Source organism: Sminthopsis crassicaudata, chromosome 3, assembly GCF_048593235.1.
Source record: "Sminthopsis crassicaudata isolate SCR6 chromosome 3, ASM4859323v1, whole genome shotgun sequence".
NCBI lineage: Eukaryota > Metazoa > Chordata > Mammalia > Dasyuromorphia > Dasyuridae > Sminthopsis > Sminthopsis crassicaudata.
Window position 1 is genome coordinate 359,176,044 of NC_133619.1, and position 19,117 is coordinate 359,195,160.

General features: G+C 31.5%; 1 long non-coding RNA gene across 3 annotated transcripts in view; it reads left to right on the forward strand.

Annotated features, from left to right (window-relative positions):
* The first annotated feature begins 1,843 nt into the window (after positions 1–1,843).
* LOC141559560 (uncharacterized) overlaps positions 1,844–19,117 on the forward strand; it is a 182,916-nt gene continuing 165,642 nt past the window's right edge. For 2 of the 3 annotated variants that reach the window (XR_012487487.1, XR_012487486.1), the window contains exons 1-2: positions 1,844–2,080; positions 4,774–4,850. This is a non-coding gene — a long non-coding RNA (uncharacterized LOC141559560). The remainder of the gene's footprint in view (positions 2,081–4,773; positions 4,851–19,117) is intronic. The other variant, XR_012487488.1, reaches the window with a different exon arrangement.

A 19,117-nucleotide genomic window follows, 5' to 3' on the forward strand; every position in this document is an offset into this window, starting at 1 on the left:
TTTTCTTATTGCTTGCAATATTTTCTTCTTCCTTGGCTATGGGGTTTTTCAGGTCATGATTAGTGGATTTTTTTTTTTCTTTTTATACTTTTCCTTCTTATTTTAATACTTCAGGACAATTTTCTTTAATTATTTCATGTATTATTCTATCAAAATTCTTTTTTTAATCTCCAAATGATAAATGATTAAAGGATACAGACAATTTTCAGATGATAAAATTAAAGCCATCTATAATCATATGAAAAAATGCTCGTAATTACTATTTATTAGAGAAATACAAAATAAAACAATTCTGAGGTACCAAAATACATCTCTCAGATTGCTAAAATGACAGGAAAAGATGATAAATATTGAAGGGGATGAGGGAAAACTGGGACACTAATATATTGTTGTTGGAGTTGTGAAATGGCCCAACGATTCTGGAGAACAATTTGGAACTATGCCCAAAGGGCTATAAAACTGTGCATATCCTTAATTATTTTTACATGTAATTGGGAAAAATAAAATATGAATATTTTTTTAAATCAATACAGATGTTACTAAAGATGGGGAAATAGTTTACATTTTAACTTAACTCAACTAGAAAAAACAAGTCCTTCCAAAATATTCTTTTCTTCTTTTTTTTTTTTTTTTCCTTTTAATTTAATTAGTTAATTTTGCTGGGGCCATTGGGGTTAAGTGACTTGCCCAGGGACACACAGCTAGGGAGTGTTAAATGTCTCAGGTTACATTTGAACTCAGATTCTCCTGACTTCAGGAGGTCTGCACCACCTAGCTGCCCCCAAAATGTTCTTCTTCTGAAAGAAGAGGTTAGGGTATTCAAGATAGCTCCCCCCCCTTATTCCACCTCTCAAAATATATATTTTCATAGTCTGCATGTCTCTGCTCCAATCTCTGAGGTCTTTCACTTCCTCAAAATTGAATTCTCTACTTATACTCAATCTCATTTTCTTCCTATCATGTTCAACAGATTGTGCCCACTATCATTTTGTCTTTAATTTTCAGTCTTTCCATATTTCTTCCCTGATGATAAAAAATCTGTCTAATTCACTTCCTACATGATACACTCACAATACACACACATGCATACAAAGCACCTTTGATATTACTGTCCCCTTAAACTATTCCTTTCTTATTTTCCATAGCCAAAAATATAAGCAAAAGATGTTTGTTAACTCACATTACTTCATCTGTCATTTATTTCTTCAAACCTTTGAGAACTTCTTTCCAAATTCATCACTCAAAAATTTCCAGTTATTAAGTACATTTTAACTCTCAAATTTGATGATTTTTTCTCAGTAGTAATGTTTCTGTAGCTTTATGAAATATTAGGCTCTTCTGGATGCTTTAACTTCTTTTAGTATTCAAAATATTAATTTGTTAACTGTCTGACTTTTCCTCATTCTACTCTGCTTTATTATCATCGATAGTGTGCCATTTATATATTCAAGGCTGCTAGGTGGTTATTGTAGATAAAGTGTTGGGCCTAGAGTCAGAAAGTCTTGAATTCAAATCCCTTATCATATACCAGGCACTACTTTTGTGACCCTAGGCAAAAGTCTCTGTTTGCCTTAGTTTTTTCAACTGTAAAATGAGAGATAATAACAATAGCTACTTTACAGGGTTGAACTTTACATAATATTCATAAAGCACTTAGCTAAGTGCCTGGTACATAGAATGGGCTTTATAAATGCACATTCCCTCTTCCTTATAATGTCCAATTAATTATTTATGTTGCTTAAGGCTTTGTCATAGATCTTTTTCTCTTCACTCTCCATGCTCTGTCTTTGTGATGTCATTTGTTCTTTTGATGACCTTTCCTTTCATCAGTTGGAAGCCTCAGTGTAAAGAAACTACTAATCTCTACTAAAATGGATCTTTAGTTTTTTTGAAACATAATCTTTGAGATTCCTGGACCACTGAAAAGTTAGTGAGTTATTCAGACACATAGGCATGTAAGTATCTTCTGAGAAGATTTATGAACTTAAACAAATCAATGTATCTTAGCTTCCAACTGAATGCTGATTTGGCTTCAAATGAAAAATTCTAGATTTTCCTTCCTTCTGGAGAAGTAGAAAAGGTAAGCATGGTATAGATTTAAGAACTCAGTGTCACAAATATTAAATCCTCAAAAATCTCACCCAAAGGAGATATATGACTTTGGAGAAGTCCCATAATCTTGGTAGACATCAATTTCCTCTACTCTTAAAATGAAAAAATTGAATGCATGATGTTCAATGTGCCTTAGAGCTTCCTGAGTATCTCTGTTTGTTTTTTTAAACCAATGCAAGAATAGAAGGAATGGTGGAGTATTTAGGAATAGATTTTGGGCTAAATCGAATCTGAATTAGTAGACAGTAGATAGACCAAAGAGAGTAAAAATATAAAAAAATTCCCTCTATGAAATGATAGAACATCGTCATATAAGCAGGTTTGAGAAGAGTTTATATATTCTTTCATATAGTTGATCACTTCAGAAAAGACATTTAATAAAGTTTACTTCTAAAGCTTAATTAGCTTTTACCACATTGCTCAGAAAAGTCACTTAATGTTTGTTTATGTACTGGGTGAAGTTGACAGCATGAAAGATACCTCATTCCTCTCATAACCCATAGCTCAGCTACCCTACCCTAGCAGAAACAGACTTCTGGTCTGAAGCGATTATGGTCTTTATGCAGATATTTCTCAGCTCTTTATGTAATAGAATAGCAATTTTCTTTTGTTTTCTATGCTCTTAATAAATTATATGATTAGATAAATACGTTCCCTAATAAGCAACTGAAATTTCATGAAATGAGTAGATTTTTCTGATTGTCATAGACATTTATATTCACAATACACATTCACCTGGAATTATTATCTTTGGTAAAGAAGGAAAGTTATTCAGTTGCATCTATCCAGCTGTATATTGAAAAAGCTTGTTTTTGTTTGTGTTTTTTTTAAATGCAAAAGAAAAAAAGAAGAAAACAAAATCCTGTTGTTTATCCATTGCTAATAAACTGGTGGAATAGTTTCAAATAGAAACAGCTTGGATATTTAAACTTAAAGTTTCATTTTAAAAAAACATTCAATAAAAAAATCTAGTTGGTATTATTCTGTTGATTCTTCGGCACCTTGGCATTTGAAAAAGAAAGTAATTTCAAGATGCAAAAACACACAAAGGCATCTGGAAATAATAAACTTCTATGGCTTGTTTTCTTCCAATTTCTTGCATTTTATAACTTGGGTGGGAGGACCCACACCTGGAGTATTTTCATTTTATGTTCTTTTTTCTTCTTTTATCAAAAACTAAAGTTTTACATGCTGAACAGCTAAATCAGCAGAAGGATTCCTAAATAGTTTAAAATATCAGATAATCTATTTAATTAGAATTGCTCAAAACATTGCCAGAGTTCTAACTTTTGTCCTTGGATTTTTCAAATGAAGGCATAAATTCTCCTTTTTCTGCTAAAGAAAATGAGCTACAATGTTGAAATGGCTTGCCAAAGGTCACACAGCTAGTAAGTAGTAGAATCAATATTTGAACTCACATCATCTGACCTCAAATAAGTATTCTTTTCTTTGCACCAAGATGCTATTATTAAGCATCTGTTTTTTTAATATATAATATTAAGCTAAATAGTATATAGAACATAAATATGTAGAACATATATAATCCCACTTCTTTTCAAACCTGGAGCAGGTCTCCTTAGGTGCACACTTGTGAACTGTGCATATATACAAGGAAATGACTTTTAATTGCCTGAGAATTGAGACTCAATACTGTGTGAAGAGAAAGGATTTACTTCATTTTGTTAAATACACATTTTAAATGAAAACTTTGAGAGAGTTATACCAAGAGCAAGATGAGCCTTGGTCATTTAGGAATTCTGCGAGCACATCAGAGATATGGGCAAAAAAGATTCAGAATCAGTGAGGCTGAATAATTTAGCCTATGAATTTCCATACACAAAATTCAATATACTCACAGATTATAGATTAGGAAAATATCCAATTTAAAATCATTTTAGTCTCTTTGATAACTACATGTTTTTTAAAGATAACATGAAGTTGTAGTGAACTAAAATCCTCACTTTTTTCTCATAAAATTTTTTTGTCCAATCATCTCTCTCCTGTCCTTGTTTGTGTATTCAATAGAAAATGTATGTGTTCAATAAAGGTTTGCTTAATGCAAATATACTGAAATGTTATTTCTTTATTTTCTTTCACTGTGCTAGCTTAATGACAAATCTGGACTATTTGATATTGACTTAATCATGCACTGTATTAGTTATTTATCCTGTGTTTACATGATTCGAATTTTTGATTGGTATGCTGCTTTGATTCAAATCCGTGATAAGCCTATTTAAAAGAATTAGGTCTGAGAACCAAGCCTTGTTGGTATCCCTCAATTTATCTCTCAATCTCTCAATCCCTCAAGATATCCTTCAATTTAGATAATGATTTATAAACCAGTAATAAGCTTTTTTGAAAATTTTCTTTAAAACAGTTATGAAGTCAACTGACTATACAAAATTCATGTCTTCCTTTGTTTACTAGTATTTCATGAGAGTTTCTGCAATACACATAAATTATTTCAATAGCATTTTCTTTATCTCTAGATCAGGTATCATTAGACAAACTGTTGAAGCCTATAGATTTCTTCTCAGAATAATTTTTAAATTCATAAAATGCATAATGTTACAAAGAAAATCAACTATATTGAGATATGTGGATATCTAGGAAATAAAAATGGAAAACATGTTCATAGTATTCATGCTTTTTCTTCTACAGATTTCTCTTATTTGTCATCTTCACTTAACTCATCAATATGGTGCCATCAAAGCAAAACAAGAAGTAACTGGAATTTTGTAAGCTTGAAAATTTATTTTTATTCCATTGATGGAAAGTTCTATATTGTTAAAGAAGCAGATCTGACTAAATTTTATCCTGGTTTCAGTAACTGTATTGAGAAAGAAAATAGGTATAAGAAAATGAGGTCTCCAACAATCAATTGCAGGTTCTTTTACCATGTATCATCCCAAACATTATCCAGTGGAATGAATGTACTTCATTACTGAAAGAAAAAAACTTTATCTGATGCTGCTGTTGTAACAAGGTAAAGGCCTATGTGCTCAAAGAAAAAATCCTTTGTGAATCAGCTAAATGAAAACCACACATAATAGACCCAAGTTCATTCATCTGCAATGACATTATTTTCATGATAAATTAGGCAAAATGGAAAATTACATTTTGGATGGGTGAATGATCTTTAACTACACCTTTCAGTCAATAATACTCCAAGACAGGTCCCGAAGGTTGCTCAGAAAGGGCAGTTGTCAACATCTATATGTAGAGGTAAAGTCGGAAGTAGAAAGAAATGACAAGATGGAATGTGTCTATTGCATTTCTCTGGGGCAAGTCGACTTTTTATTTTCCTTTTATTTTCTCTACTTAATTTGACAGTTGGAAACTTCTGTCTCATTTAGGTCCCCAGTTCTCAGTGGTATTCATAATTCAGGGAGCCTAATTTTATTACAGATATTATCCAAATGCTTTTTAATCATCTAAGATCATGATGAGCACCAGAGAGACAATGTTATTTAACAAAGACACTTAACGGGGCATTAAACAGAGACGGCACTGATTAATAAAGTTGCCTAGGCTTCCTGCAGCAGCCTCATTGTATTTGGATGCTTTTGGGGAAGAAGCTGCCATTGCTTGGCTCACATCAAATCTGTTACTCCCTAGGCAGTGCTAGAAAATTGTCATAAATTGGGCCCTATTTTCTCAGAATTGATGATGAGTCCGATGAGATAGGTTGAAAGTTTGTTTTTGTCTTCTATGAAAAATAAAAGAGGGGCAGCTAGGAGGAGTAGTGAATAGAGCACCAGCCCTGAAATCAGGAACATCCGAGTTCAAATATGGCTTCAGACACGTAACACTTCCTAGCTGTGTAACCCTGGCCTAGTCACTTAACTCCAATTGCCTCAGCAAAAATAAATAAATAAATAAACAAATAAACAAACAAACAAACAAACAAATAAATAAATAAATAAATAAATAAATAACGGAAGAGGTCATTTTACAGAGATCATAAGATGGTACATTCATAGGGTAGAAAAAGTTATTGATGTTTTATTAATACTGTTTTTTGAAATGTCATTTTCTAGTCTGGATAAAACAATGTATTCCATTTATATGCTGAAGAAACTTAAACATTTGTTGAATGTGGTTACAACTAAAAGATCCCCCAGATAAATTGGATCATGAAAAATTCAAGTCAAATGGTTTATTTGATGTTACTCAACCATCTTTCATCTCCAACTCCAAGTCTTGTGGGGTTTTTTGTTTGTTTTGGTTTTGTTTTCTCATGAAATGAGAAAAACACCAATTTGGGAAGCATAATATCTATATTCAAATACTAGTTCCAACACGATGTGACTTTAAGCAAGTAATTTATCATCTCAAGATCTCAGTGTCTTTATGTAGAAAATGAGAATATTAACTTAAATCAGAAAGTTCTTGATTCTTGATTTTCAGTCTTTGAATTAAAAAAATTGATAACTATATTTCAGTTCAATTTGTTTTCTTTCTAACCCAATGAATTTCATTTTTTTAATCAACAACATTTTGAAAGGGAACCATACATATCTCCAGAGGAAATCTATGATGCACAAAAAATTAAAGAAACCCCCAAGGGGCAGCTAGATGGCACAGTGGATAGAGCACTAGCCCTGAAGTCAGAAGGAGCTGAATTCAAGTCTTGCCTCAGAAATTTAACACTTCCTAGCTGTGTGACCCTTGGCAAGTCACTTAACCCCAATTGCCTTAGAAAAAAACAAAACCAAAACCAAAAAGGAAAACCCCAAAATTAGATGATCTCAGATACTATTTTTCCCTTTGACAATCTATAAATCTGCCTTTATGTTTCCAGCATTTAACTTAAAATATCACTGAATAGTCACATCAAGTTGTATGTACCAAAACAAATCTATCTGCTTATTCATCAATCTATAGATAGAGATAACCTTTACTCTAGGCTTGAGACTGAAGTTAATTCATATTTTTCACTAAAACCAAAGTCAGTAACTGGTAGAATGGGAAGCCATTTGAGTTCCCTGGTGTGAGAGTGACAAGATTAGAACAGAGTTTGAGGAAGATGACTCTGACAGCCTTGTGTGAGGGAGATGGGTGCACAGAAACTTGAGCCAAGGATATCAGTTAAATAAACGTTTGAGGGAACATGTTAGATATTTTGATTCTTGGTTTTCTCTGTTAACTTAAAGTCAAAGATGATGACAGGGATTTGGCAGCTCAGATATCTTTCTCCAAACTCCTGGAAATATGCTCAAACAAATAAAATAATGGAAGTGGTAAACAGGAAACTTTAAAAAGAAAAGGCATTTTGTCTACTGAATTTCTAATGAAATAATGCATTTTGACAAAAACACAATATGTGCTATCATTGAGTAATCTTGATAAATATCAGTAGGGAAGGTATTTTTGGTTTGTATTTGTTTGAGGGTTTTTTTGGCTAGCCATATATACATAATACAAGCAATAATTTGTAAGAAAGGATTGAAATAAATTTGGTTCCTCAATAGTTGTCCAACTGGATTTTTCTTGCTATTTGCCTTTTCTTCTTCTATTCATTTGCAGCAGAAGGAAAAGATATTCTTGGGGTTGATAAAGCAAGGAAATCTGATACACAGAAAATCTTTATATATTTTAAAAGGTAGTTACTAAAACAATTTTCAAGGAAATGGAAGTATTAAGTGAGAAATATAAAGACCATTTTTGCCTTAAATTAATGAACTTTGCATATGGTAAGTAAGAAAAAGGTTGGATTTCAAACTGAATATCTTTAAAAAGCTATACAGATATCTGGTCATCTCTGTTCCAAAAGGGCTTGACTACTAGAATCAAAGAATCTCCTTTATGTGGCACTTTCTAACAATAAGATGATTCAGTCCACTTTCAATAATCTTGTGATGAAGAGAGAACTATCTATACCAGGAGAGAGGACTGTGGGAACTGAATGTGAACTATAATATAGCATTTTCACTCTTTCTGTTGTTTGCTTGCATTTTGTTTCCTTTCTCGTTTATTTTTCCCCTTCTTGATCCAATTTTTCCTGTGCAGCAAGATAAATGTATAAATATGTATACATATATTGGATATAAGATGTATTTTAACATATTTAATGTGTATTGGATTATCTGCCATTTAGGGGAAAGGGTGAAGAGAAGGAGGAGAAAATTTAAAACACAAGGTTTTAAAAAAGCCAATGTTGAAAAATTACCCATTAATATGTTTCATAAATAAAAAGCTTTAATTAAAAACAATTAATTTAAAAAAGAAAAAAAAAAGAAAACAAAAAAAAAAAGAAAAAAAAGAAAAAAACAATCTCCTTTGCAAAAGAAGAAAAGGTTTTTAAAAAATTTGACCATGACCAAATTTCTGAGAAGTGACAAACCTTTCCTTTGGGGTGGAAGAGGGGTAACTAAGGGCTTATTTTTGTTTATTTGTTTGTTTGTTTGTTTTTATTAGTCAAATACTGGATTTGTGAAAGGCTTTCTTCTCTAAAAACATTAGAGATGAATCTTAAACACCAGGATTGAAGTTTCCTTTCTTCTTCTTTTTTTTTTTTTTTTTTTTTAATTATATATATATATATATATTTTATAATATTATCCCTTGTATTCATTTTTCCAAATTACCCCCCCTCCCTCTATTCCCTCGCCCCGACGACAGGCAATACCATACATTTTACATGTGTTACAATATAGTCTAGGTACAATACATGTGTGTGAGTATCATTTTCACGTTGCACAATAAACATTAGATTCCGAAGGTACATGCAACCTGGGCAGACAGATATTAGTGCTAACAATTTACATTCACTTCCCAGTGTTTCTTCTCTGGGTGTAGCTACCTCTGTCCATCATTGATCAACTGGAAGTGAGTTGGATCTTCTTTATGTTGAAGATTTCCACTTCCATCAGAATACATCCTCATACAGTATTGTTGTTGAAGTGTACAGTGATCTTCTGGTTCTGCTCATTTCACTCAGCATCAGTTGATTTAAGTCTCTCCAGGCCTCTCTGTCTTTCTTCTTCTAATAAAGAAGTTTTAAGGGAAAAAAAAAAAGTATCACTTCCACATCCCTAGCTTTCCCCATTATGGTTTTAATATATTACAGGTTTGCATAAGAAATTAAATGGGAATTTTGAGGAGTTTTGCAGCTATCACAGATGACACAGAAAAAGTTTAGAAACTCAGAGATATATAAAATATTTGTATAGTATTATATAACACCGATTCAAATTATACAAGGTATTGTAAATATCCCATAAAAAAAAAAAAAAGAAAAAATTCAAATATATTTTTGATACAGGGGAAGAGACCATCTGCCTCTGTTACATGTTGGTTATTTTTAGCCCCTCCACATAAATACTTGGCAGAAGTATCCCCACTATGTGACCACTAAGTGTCTCCCTTATGTGTGTGTGCTTCCACGCCAGTACAGGTGTCATACCTTTATTCTGTGTGTGCTTATCCAAGCATGTGCGAAGAGAGCAAGTAAGTTAGTACAATGTTAGTGTATGAAAGTATAAGAATGGGGAATATGAGTTATTACAAGACTATGTTGAGTGTGGGAAGGAAGAAAGTGTGCCATTAAGGTGAGGATGCAATTTAACAAAGGAGGTAAGTGGAGGACATGAATAATATGAGTGCAGCAGGAATGAGGGAAGGGCTTGATAGATGAGTTGGATAGATGAGTCTATGAGCAAATGCAAAGTCTTCTATTGAGCATTCAAAGCCCTTCGTAGCACCTCCAAACCACCTTCCTCTTGCAATCTTTTTACAACTAACTCCTTACTTATAATCTACTCCTTGATATTGACTCTCCTAATACCAAGCCTCTCTGCTCTGTTAAGGGGGAGTCAGAGTTTCCTTTGGAAGCCTTTCCTTGTTGCAGAGTCTGCCTATCCCTGGGAAGAGGTTGGGTTAGGATTCAAAGGTATGAAGGATCTAGTGGAGACTGAGCCTAGGCCTGAACCATGATCCTGGGGAATTTGAGGGAGGTCAAGTTTAGGTTCTGGAGCCCAACTTGCGCTCTTCTTCTGAATTGGAGACAAGGGAGAAATCAGGCAGGCAGGCTCTGAGACAAGGTGATTTTACCTGCCAAATTCTGCCTTTGTCTATGTATCTATCTATCCATTCCCTAATTATTGAATTAATTTTTAGAAAAGATAACTGTTTTAGTGAGAGCCTGAAAATAACATTACTTCATTAAGGGAATAAAATTCTCAAAATTTGCCATAGCTTCATATAAGCCAATATGCTTCTTTGCTATAATCTACAAGCTTCAAATTGATAGAAGTTTGAACTCTAAGAAAATGGATAAGTTAAAATGTGTGTGTGTGTGTGTGTGTGTGTGTGTGTGTGTGTGTGTGTGTGTGTGAGATATATCACAGAAAGGCTTTTAAAACTGATTTTTTTTTCCTATTTGGTGGGCAGTTTGCCAAATACTTTTCATATAGAATTACTCTTGGTCTACCAATCATCACATTCATTCTGTAGTTAACCTATACTCAGATAACCAAAGAATATATATGTAGAAATGCATTCTCACACACACACACATATACATACATACAAGGTACAAAGTTCATATGTACAAATTCAGATACTCCAATATATCAATACCCTTCAGGATCATAGATTAAAATATATAAATATCTAGCATAGACATAAAAAATATGGAAAAAAATAATAATATGAAGGTGCAAATTGATATTATTATAGACAATGAAAAGACTAATAGCACTAATATGCCATTAGCAATCTTCAAGTTTTTATTGACTCTATTTCCATCCCAAACATCTGTCTAGAGGTCAAAGATATCAGCTCCTACTGTTACTATTGCTTTTAGCATCTAAATGATCTGGCCATTTGCTTTTCTGAGTATCATTTGCCTACCACAAAATTTAGGCTAAACTCCACTACTAATTGATTTAGGGTGGTACTTTTTGAGTAATTATGTTCAAGGAAATTCTGTCAATACAATTTGCTCTCAATTGTCACAGAAATGTCAAATATAATGAATCCAGGTGCATGTGTAATAATGTAAAAGTCTTTAATTAATATGACACTTCCATCCACACTCAGACAAGTTGGCTGTCATAGGGTTATTTGTCAGAGAATTTAACATCATATTATGCTTGATAAATGATGTCTACATTCATTATTTCACTTGATTCTTAAAATCCTTTTAGTATAGGAATAACAAATGCTATAATACTCTGAAGAACAGAAGCTTCTTGGGGACAGGCATGATTTTATTTTTGACTTTGTAGCATCAAAAATAATGAAAGTTTTGGGCCCAAAGTAAGTGTGCAACAAATTCTTACTAAATTAAATTGAACTTGAAATATAAGAAAACTTTACTTTACAATGACTTATTGGTTTCCACAGAATTATAGAGCTAACATGACAGAGTTAAACTTCTTGAATCCTATTCCAGTCCCCTTGTTTCTCCATCATTCTCCTTTCCTGACTGATAACACCTTAGAGTAAAATTAGGATTGTGAATTCAATTATCTAAGTTTGGAATAAAAGAGCTAGGGAATTTATTTTTCAATAAGTACATATGCTACTGTAACAGAAATTTTAATTTGGTAAAGATGGAATATCTTCATTTAAAACTTGTATTCAATTTCAATTATGTTTGGCTATGCATGAGCTTAGGCCTCTAAGGAATATGATTTTTCTTTTCTCTATTAACATTTTATCTCAATTCTTGCTGCTATTCTCCCATTGCTGTTCTCCTTTTCAATACTTTCAGTTCTCCACATACTACCTGAAAAGACAAATTACTCCTTTGCAATGACATTTTTCTTTAAAACAGTAATTTGGACAAAGTGCAACACTTTTGTAAGTGGGCATCAAAAAGTGCTAATTATTCTTATGGACTCACAGAAACAAAAGATTAGACTTACACCTATAGAAGAATACAAGCACTTTTAAAGTTTAGAAAAGTGTTATTTTGGGGCTCTCTCTCTCTCTCTCTCTCTCTCTCTCTCTCTCTCTCTCTCTCTCTCTCTCTCTGTCTCTCCATCTCTCTGTCTTTCTTTTTCTGTGTGTGTGTAAATTTCTGTATGTCTTTTTTTCTCCATTTCTTTTTCTATCTGCCTCTCTCTTTTTCTTTGTTTCTCTTTCTTTCACTGTCTCCTCATCATTATCTCTCTCATAAGATAGAAAGGACTTTTTATATAGTGCAATGTTCTCATTTCACAAATGAAAAACCTGATGATTCAGATAATTTAAGTACTTGGTCTAGTCTCATGGCCAAATAAGCATGAGTCAACTTACAGACTAAAGTATTTTGAATGTTCTAAATAACTATTGATTAGAGAGATGCAAATTAAGATAATCACTACACACTGTTCAGATTGGCTAAAATGACAGGAAAAGATAATGATGAATGTTGGAGTAAATGTGGGATAACTGGGACACTAATACATTGCTGGTGAAGTTGTGAATGGATCTACCCATTCTGGAGAGCAATTTGGAACTATGTTCAAAAAGTTATCAAACTGTGCATATTCTTTGACTCAACATTGTTTCTGTTGGGCCTATATCCCAAAGAGATCTTTAAAGGAGATAAAGGGACCCACATGTGCAAAAATGTTTTGTAATGGCAAGGAACTGGAAGAAGAGTGGATGCCCATAAGTTGGAGAATAGTTGAATAAGTTATGAACTATAAATGTTATGGAATATTATTGTTGTATAAGAAATGAGCAGGAGGATAGTTTTAGAGAGGCCTGAAGAGATATACATGAACTAATGCAAAGCAAAATGAGTAGAACCAGGATATCATTGTACACGGCAACATCAATATTATACAACAATCAATTCTGATGGATGTAACTCTTTTTGACAATGAGATGACTGATGCCAGTTCAATATGATGAAAAGAGCAATGTACATCCAGAGAGAAGACTGTGGGAACTGAATGGGGATCACAACATAACATTATCACTCTTTTTGTTGTTGTTTACTTGCATTTTGTTTTCTTACTCATTTTCTTTCCTTTATGATTTTATTTTTCTTGTGCAACAAGAGAGTTGTATAAATATGTTTACATGGATTGAATTTGACATATATTGGGTTCCTTGTCCTTTGGGAGAGGGAGTGGGCGAAAGGAGGGGAAAATCTGAAACACAAGACTATGCAAGGGTCAATGTTGAAAAATTATCCGTGCATATGGTTTGAAAATAAAAAGCTTTGAAAAAAAAAAAAAAAAAAGAAATGATCAGCAAGATGATTTCAGAAAGGCCTGGAGAGACTTACACAAAGTGATGCTAAGTGAAGTAAGTAAAACTAAGAGAACATTGTGCACAGCAACAACAAAATATATGATGATCAGTTTTGATGAACATGGCTCTTTGCAATAGTGAGGTTATTTAAGTAATTAATAATTGTCTTGTGATGGGGAGAGCTGTCTGCATCCACTGAGAAGACTAAGTATGGATCACAACATAGTCTTCTCACTTTTTTGGTTGTTTGCTTACTTTTTTCTTCCTAATTTTCCCCCTTTTTGGTTTGATTTTTCTTGTTCAGTATGATAATTGTGGAACTATGTATAGAAGAATTGTATAAATTTAACATATATCAGATTATTTGCTATCTAAGGGAAAGGTGAAGAGGAAGTGAGGGAGGAAAAAAATTGGAACACAAGGTTTTGCAAAGGTGAATGTTGAATGTCATCTATGCATATGTTTTGAAAATTAAAAAAAATATTTTGAAGCTTTCCAAAGATTATTCCAGATTATTCCATCTCCCAAAACGTTGAAGAGCTAAATATTATTGTTTTTCTGTTCCTGCTATATATCCTCAGCCTTTTGAAAAAGTTAAATGGTGATAATTGATTATATAATATTTACCATCTAATTATTGGAATTAACATTGGAGAGAACACTGATAAATGAGAGCTCAAGCTGATAGTAGAATGACAATATACCCAAAACACAAATCTACTTTTAAAATACAGGGGGAGATATAGAAGTCACACTCTGAAATTATACACATGTGTTTACATATACATACATATTATTTGAATTTTTCCTTTTTGTCTGCTTGCAATATATTCTTCTTGACCTGAAAACTTTGAAATTTGGCTTTAATATTTCTGGGAGTTTCATTTTGAAATCTCTTTAAGGAGGTGATTGATGCAATCTTTCCATTTCTATTTACCCTCTGAATCTTAAATGTCAGTTTTCCTTGACAATGATATGAAATATTTTGTCTAGAATTTTTGTTTTATCATGATTTTCAAGTAATCCATTAATTTTTAAATTATCTCTTCTTGAACTATTGTTTTTCCAGGTCAATTATTTTTCTAAAGAGATATTTCACATTTTGTTTATTTTTTTTTTTTTTTATTTTGTTTGATTGTTTCTTGTTTTGTTGAATCATTACCTTCCTCTTCTCTAATTCTAATTTTTAAGGAATTATTTTCTTCAATGAGCTCATTGTAGGCCATTCTTTTAAAGAAATTGTTTTCTTCAGTGAATTTTTGTACATATCCCTTAACCCTTTCTTCCCCCCTTATTGGCCAATTCTGCTTTTTGAGAAGTTCTTCTCATCAGTGTTTTTTTTTTGTTTTTTTTTTTTTTTTTTTTTTTTTTTTTGTGCTTCAGTGTTTGGAAGTGCAGAGAAGAAATAGGACTCTGAGTATGTGAAACAGTTAGAAAGAATGCTTGTAACCAAAAGATGGAGTATCTTGTTCTTGAAAGAAGGAGGCTCATATCATTGTATCAAAGAGTATACTTTGGGAGAAAGGTGAGAAGAGACTAGAAACTTAAGCTGGCTAATAAAGGGAATAGCAAATAGAGCTTTTGCTCTTGGAAGAAATAAGAAGTCACTAGAGTTTGTGATTAGAGGATGTGGGTGACATGATAGGACATGTGCTTTTGAAAAATCACTTTGTGGCTACATGGATTGAAGTAGCAGAGATTTGAATTAGAAGGACTCACTAGAAGGCCATTGCAATAATCCATACATGATAAGCAAGAAAGAAGTTAGTGAGGTGAATATGATTTTAGAAAAGTTATATATAATAGACCTTTGAAGAAAATTGAATGGAGATAAAAGGGCATATATCATTTTCTAGTGGTTCATGGCACTTGCACAAACATTGACAATATTTAGGGCATAAATACCTCAATCAAATTCAAAAATATTAAATGTATACTTTTCAAATCATTAGGCAAAAAAAAATTACATGTAATATAAGAACATGAAAATATAGACTAAAAATTAATTGCAAACCAAATAATCTAGTTCTAAATAAGGACTGGGTCAAGTAACAAATCATAGAAATAATATTTTCATTAAAGAAAACAATAATAATGAGAGAACATGCCAGAATTTATGGGATATAGCCAAAGTGGTTCTTGAGAGAAATTTTATAACATAAATAAATGAGTGAATAAATAAATAAATAAATACATACATACATACATTAACTAAATAGAGTCAATTAATGAATTGGACTTTAAACTAAAAAAGCTATAAAAAAATGAAAAATCTTTAATTAAATACTAAATTGGAAATCCTGATGATTAAAGGATAAATTAATAAAATTTTAAAGTTAAAATAAAAAATATTGAACTACTAATTAAACAATAAGCTGATCTTATGAAAAATAAATAAAACAGATAAACCTTTGGCTACTTTGATTAAAAAAAGAACGAAGAAAATAAAATTAACAGCATCAAAAGTTAAAGGTACAAATTCATCACCAATAAAGAGAAAATTAAAAAAAATTATTAGAAAATATTTTGCCCAACTGTATATCAATAAATTGCACAATCTAAATGGAATGGATGAATATTTATAAAAATATAAATTGCCCATATTAATAGAAAAGGGAATAAAATATTTCAATAACCTCATTTTAAAAATTAATTGAAAAGGTATAAATGAACTCCCTAAGAAAAATTCCCCAGGGCCAGATAGATGAATTCTATTAAATATGTAAAGAACAATTAATTCTGATAGAATATAAGCTATTTGGAAAAAAATAGGCAAAAAAGGATTTGTAGCAAATTTATTTTATGACAAATATGGTAAGGATACTCAAACCAGTAAGAGCCAAAAGAGAAAAAGAAAATTATAGACCAATTTTCTTAATTATAAGTTACAAATATAAATAATCATATTATTATAAATAATATATTATAAAGTATAAATTAAATTATTTATAAATAATTATGGATTAATTGTAAATTATAAATAAAATCATAAATTAAACTTTACTATCATATATAAAATTATAAATAAAAACCAGCAAAGAAATGACAATTTTTTTCATTTCATTATATTTTTCCACTACATGTAAAGATAGTTTTCAACATTCACTTTTACAAACGCTTATGTTCCAAATTTTTATCCCTCATTTCCTTAGTTTGTCCTCACTGAAACAGATAGAAATATGACATAGATTAACTGTATAATTCCTTCTTTATATTTTATTTTATTTTTGATACACATAGCTTTATGAATCATGTTGAAAGAGAAAAATCAGAAGAAAAGAGAAAATCCATTGGCCAAAAAAAAAAAAAAAAAAAAAAAAAAAAACCAACAAAACAAAAAAACAGAAAAAAGAAGTTAATAAATTAAGTGTTAATTACATCGTCTCCATAATTCTTTTTCTGGATGCAGATGGCATTTTATGTCCAAAGTATATTGGGATTGCTTTGAATGATTATACCATTGAGAAGAACCAATTGAGAAGTTGTTTTTTTGTTTTTTTTCATAATTGATCATTTCTCATTTTTGCTGTTATTGTGTATAATATATTCCTGGTTCTGCTTGTTTCTCTCAGCATCAGTGTAAATTTTTCCATGTCACTCTAAAATCAATTTGTTTATCATTTTTATAGAGTAATAATATTCCATTATCTTCATATACCATAATTAATCAGCCATTCCACCACGGATGAGCATCTACTCGGTTTCCAGTTCTCTGCTACCACAAAAAGAACTACTACATTTTTGTACATGTCGGTCCATTTCCTTTCTTTATGATTTCCTTGGGACGCAGACACAGTAGTGGTATTTCTGGGTCAGAGGGCATATATACCTTGATAGCCCTTTGGGCATAGTTCCAAATTGCTTTCCAGAATGATTGAATCACTTCACAACTCCACCAACAATGCATTAGTGCCCCAGTTTTCCCACATTCCCTCCAAAATTTATCATTATCTTTTCCTGTCATCTTAGCCAACCTGAGAGTTGTGAAGTGATGCCTCAGAGTTGTTTCAATTTGCAATTTTCTAATCAATAGTGATTTAGAGCATTTTTTCATATAACTAGGCTTTAATTTCATCACCTGAAATTTTGACCATTTATCAATTGGAGAACGACTTTTATTCTTATAAAATTCTTTATCTATTGTAGAATTGAGACTTTTATAAAAATACTGCTGTAAAGATTTTTTCCTAGGTTTGTACTTCCCTTTTAATGTTATTTCTCTTGGTTTTGTTTCTGAAAAAAATTTTAAATTTAATGTAATCAAAGTTCATTTTATCTTTCATGATGTTCTTTTGTTTTTCTTTAGTCATAAATTCGTCTCTTCTACAAACATCTGATAGGTAAATATTATCACTTATTCTCCTAATTTGTTTATAGTATCATCCCTTATACCTAAATCACATATCCAGTTTGACTTTATTTTGTCGTGGGATGTGAGATATAGGTCTATGCTGAGTTTCTAGTATATTATTTTCCAGTTTTTCCAGAATTTTTTTGTCAAAAAGTGAATTCTTATGCCAGAAACTGAAGTTTGGGGTTCATCAAGTACTAAATTACAATAGACCTTGATTATTGTGTCTTGTATATATAATCAATTGCACTGATCCAACACTATTTCTTAGCCAGTACCAAATAATTTTGATGACTACATCTTTATAATATAGTTTTAGGTTTGGTACTACTAAGATACCATCCTTTGTATTTTTTTTCCATTAATTCCCTTGATATTCTTGACCTTTTGTTCTTCCAGATGAATTTTTTTAAAATTTTTTCTAGTTCTATAAGATATTTTTGACTGTTTGATTGCCATGGCAATGAACAAATAGACCAATTTAGGAAGGATTGTCATTTTTATTATATTAGCTCAGACCAAACCATGAGCAATTGATATTTTCCACTTGTTTAGATCTGACTTTATTTGTGTGAGAAGTGTTTTGTAATTGTGTTCATATAGTTTTTGAGTTTATCTTGGCAAGTATACTCACAAATATTTTGTCTAGAGTTATTTCTATCTCTTGCTGCTGGGCTTTTTCTGTAATATATACAAATGCTGGTGCTTTTACAAATGGTCAGATGTTATGTTATATTATATTATTATATTATGTCATGCAGTTATGATTATCAAACATCAAAACTATTTGGTGCTAATGAAGAAATAGTGATGGATCAGTGAAATAGGTTGGGTATACAAGACACAGTAATAAATGATTATAGTAATCTCCTGTTTAGTAACCCAAAGATTCCAGCTTCTGGGATAAGAACTCAGTATTAAAACAAAACAAAGCAAAACAAAACAAAACAAAAACTTCTGGGAAAACTGGAAAAGAATATGGCAGAAACTAGATGTAGGCCAACATCTCACAAAGTATACCAAGATCAGGTCAGAATGGGTCCATGATTTATACATAAATGGTGATACCATATGCAAATTAGGAAAGCAAGCAATACTTTTCCTGTTGGATCTATGAAGGAGGAAAGAATTTATGACCAAACATGATTTAGAGAATACTGTGGAATGCAAAATGGATAATTCTGATTACATTAAATTAAAAAGGTTTTGCACAAACAAATTAATGCAATCAAGATTATATAGAAAGCAGAAACCTGGGAAACATTTTTTTACATTTAGTGCTTCTGATAAAAGCTTCACTTCTCAAATATATAGAGAACTGAGTCAAATTCATAAAAATACAAGTCATTCCCCAAATGATAAATGATCAAAAGGTATGAAAGGCAGTTTTTAGTTAAAGAACTTAAAACTATCTATAGTCATATAAAAAAAAAAAGTTCCAAATCATTATTGTTTAGA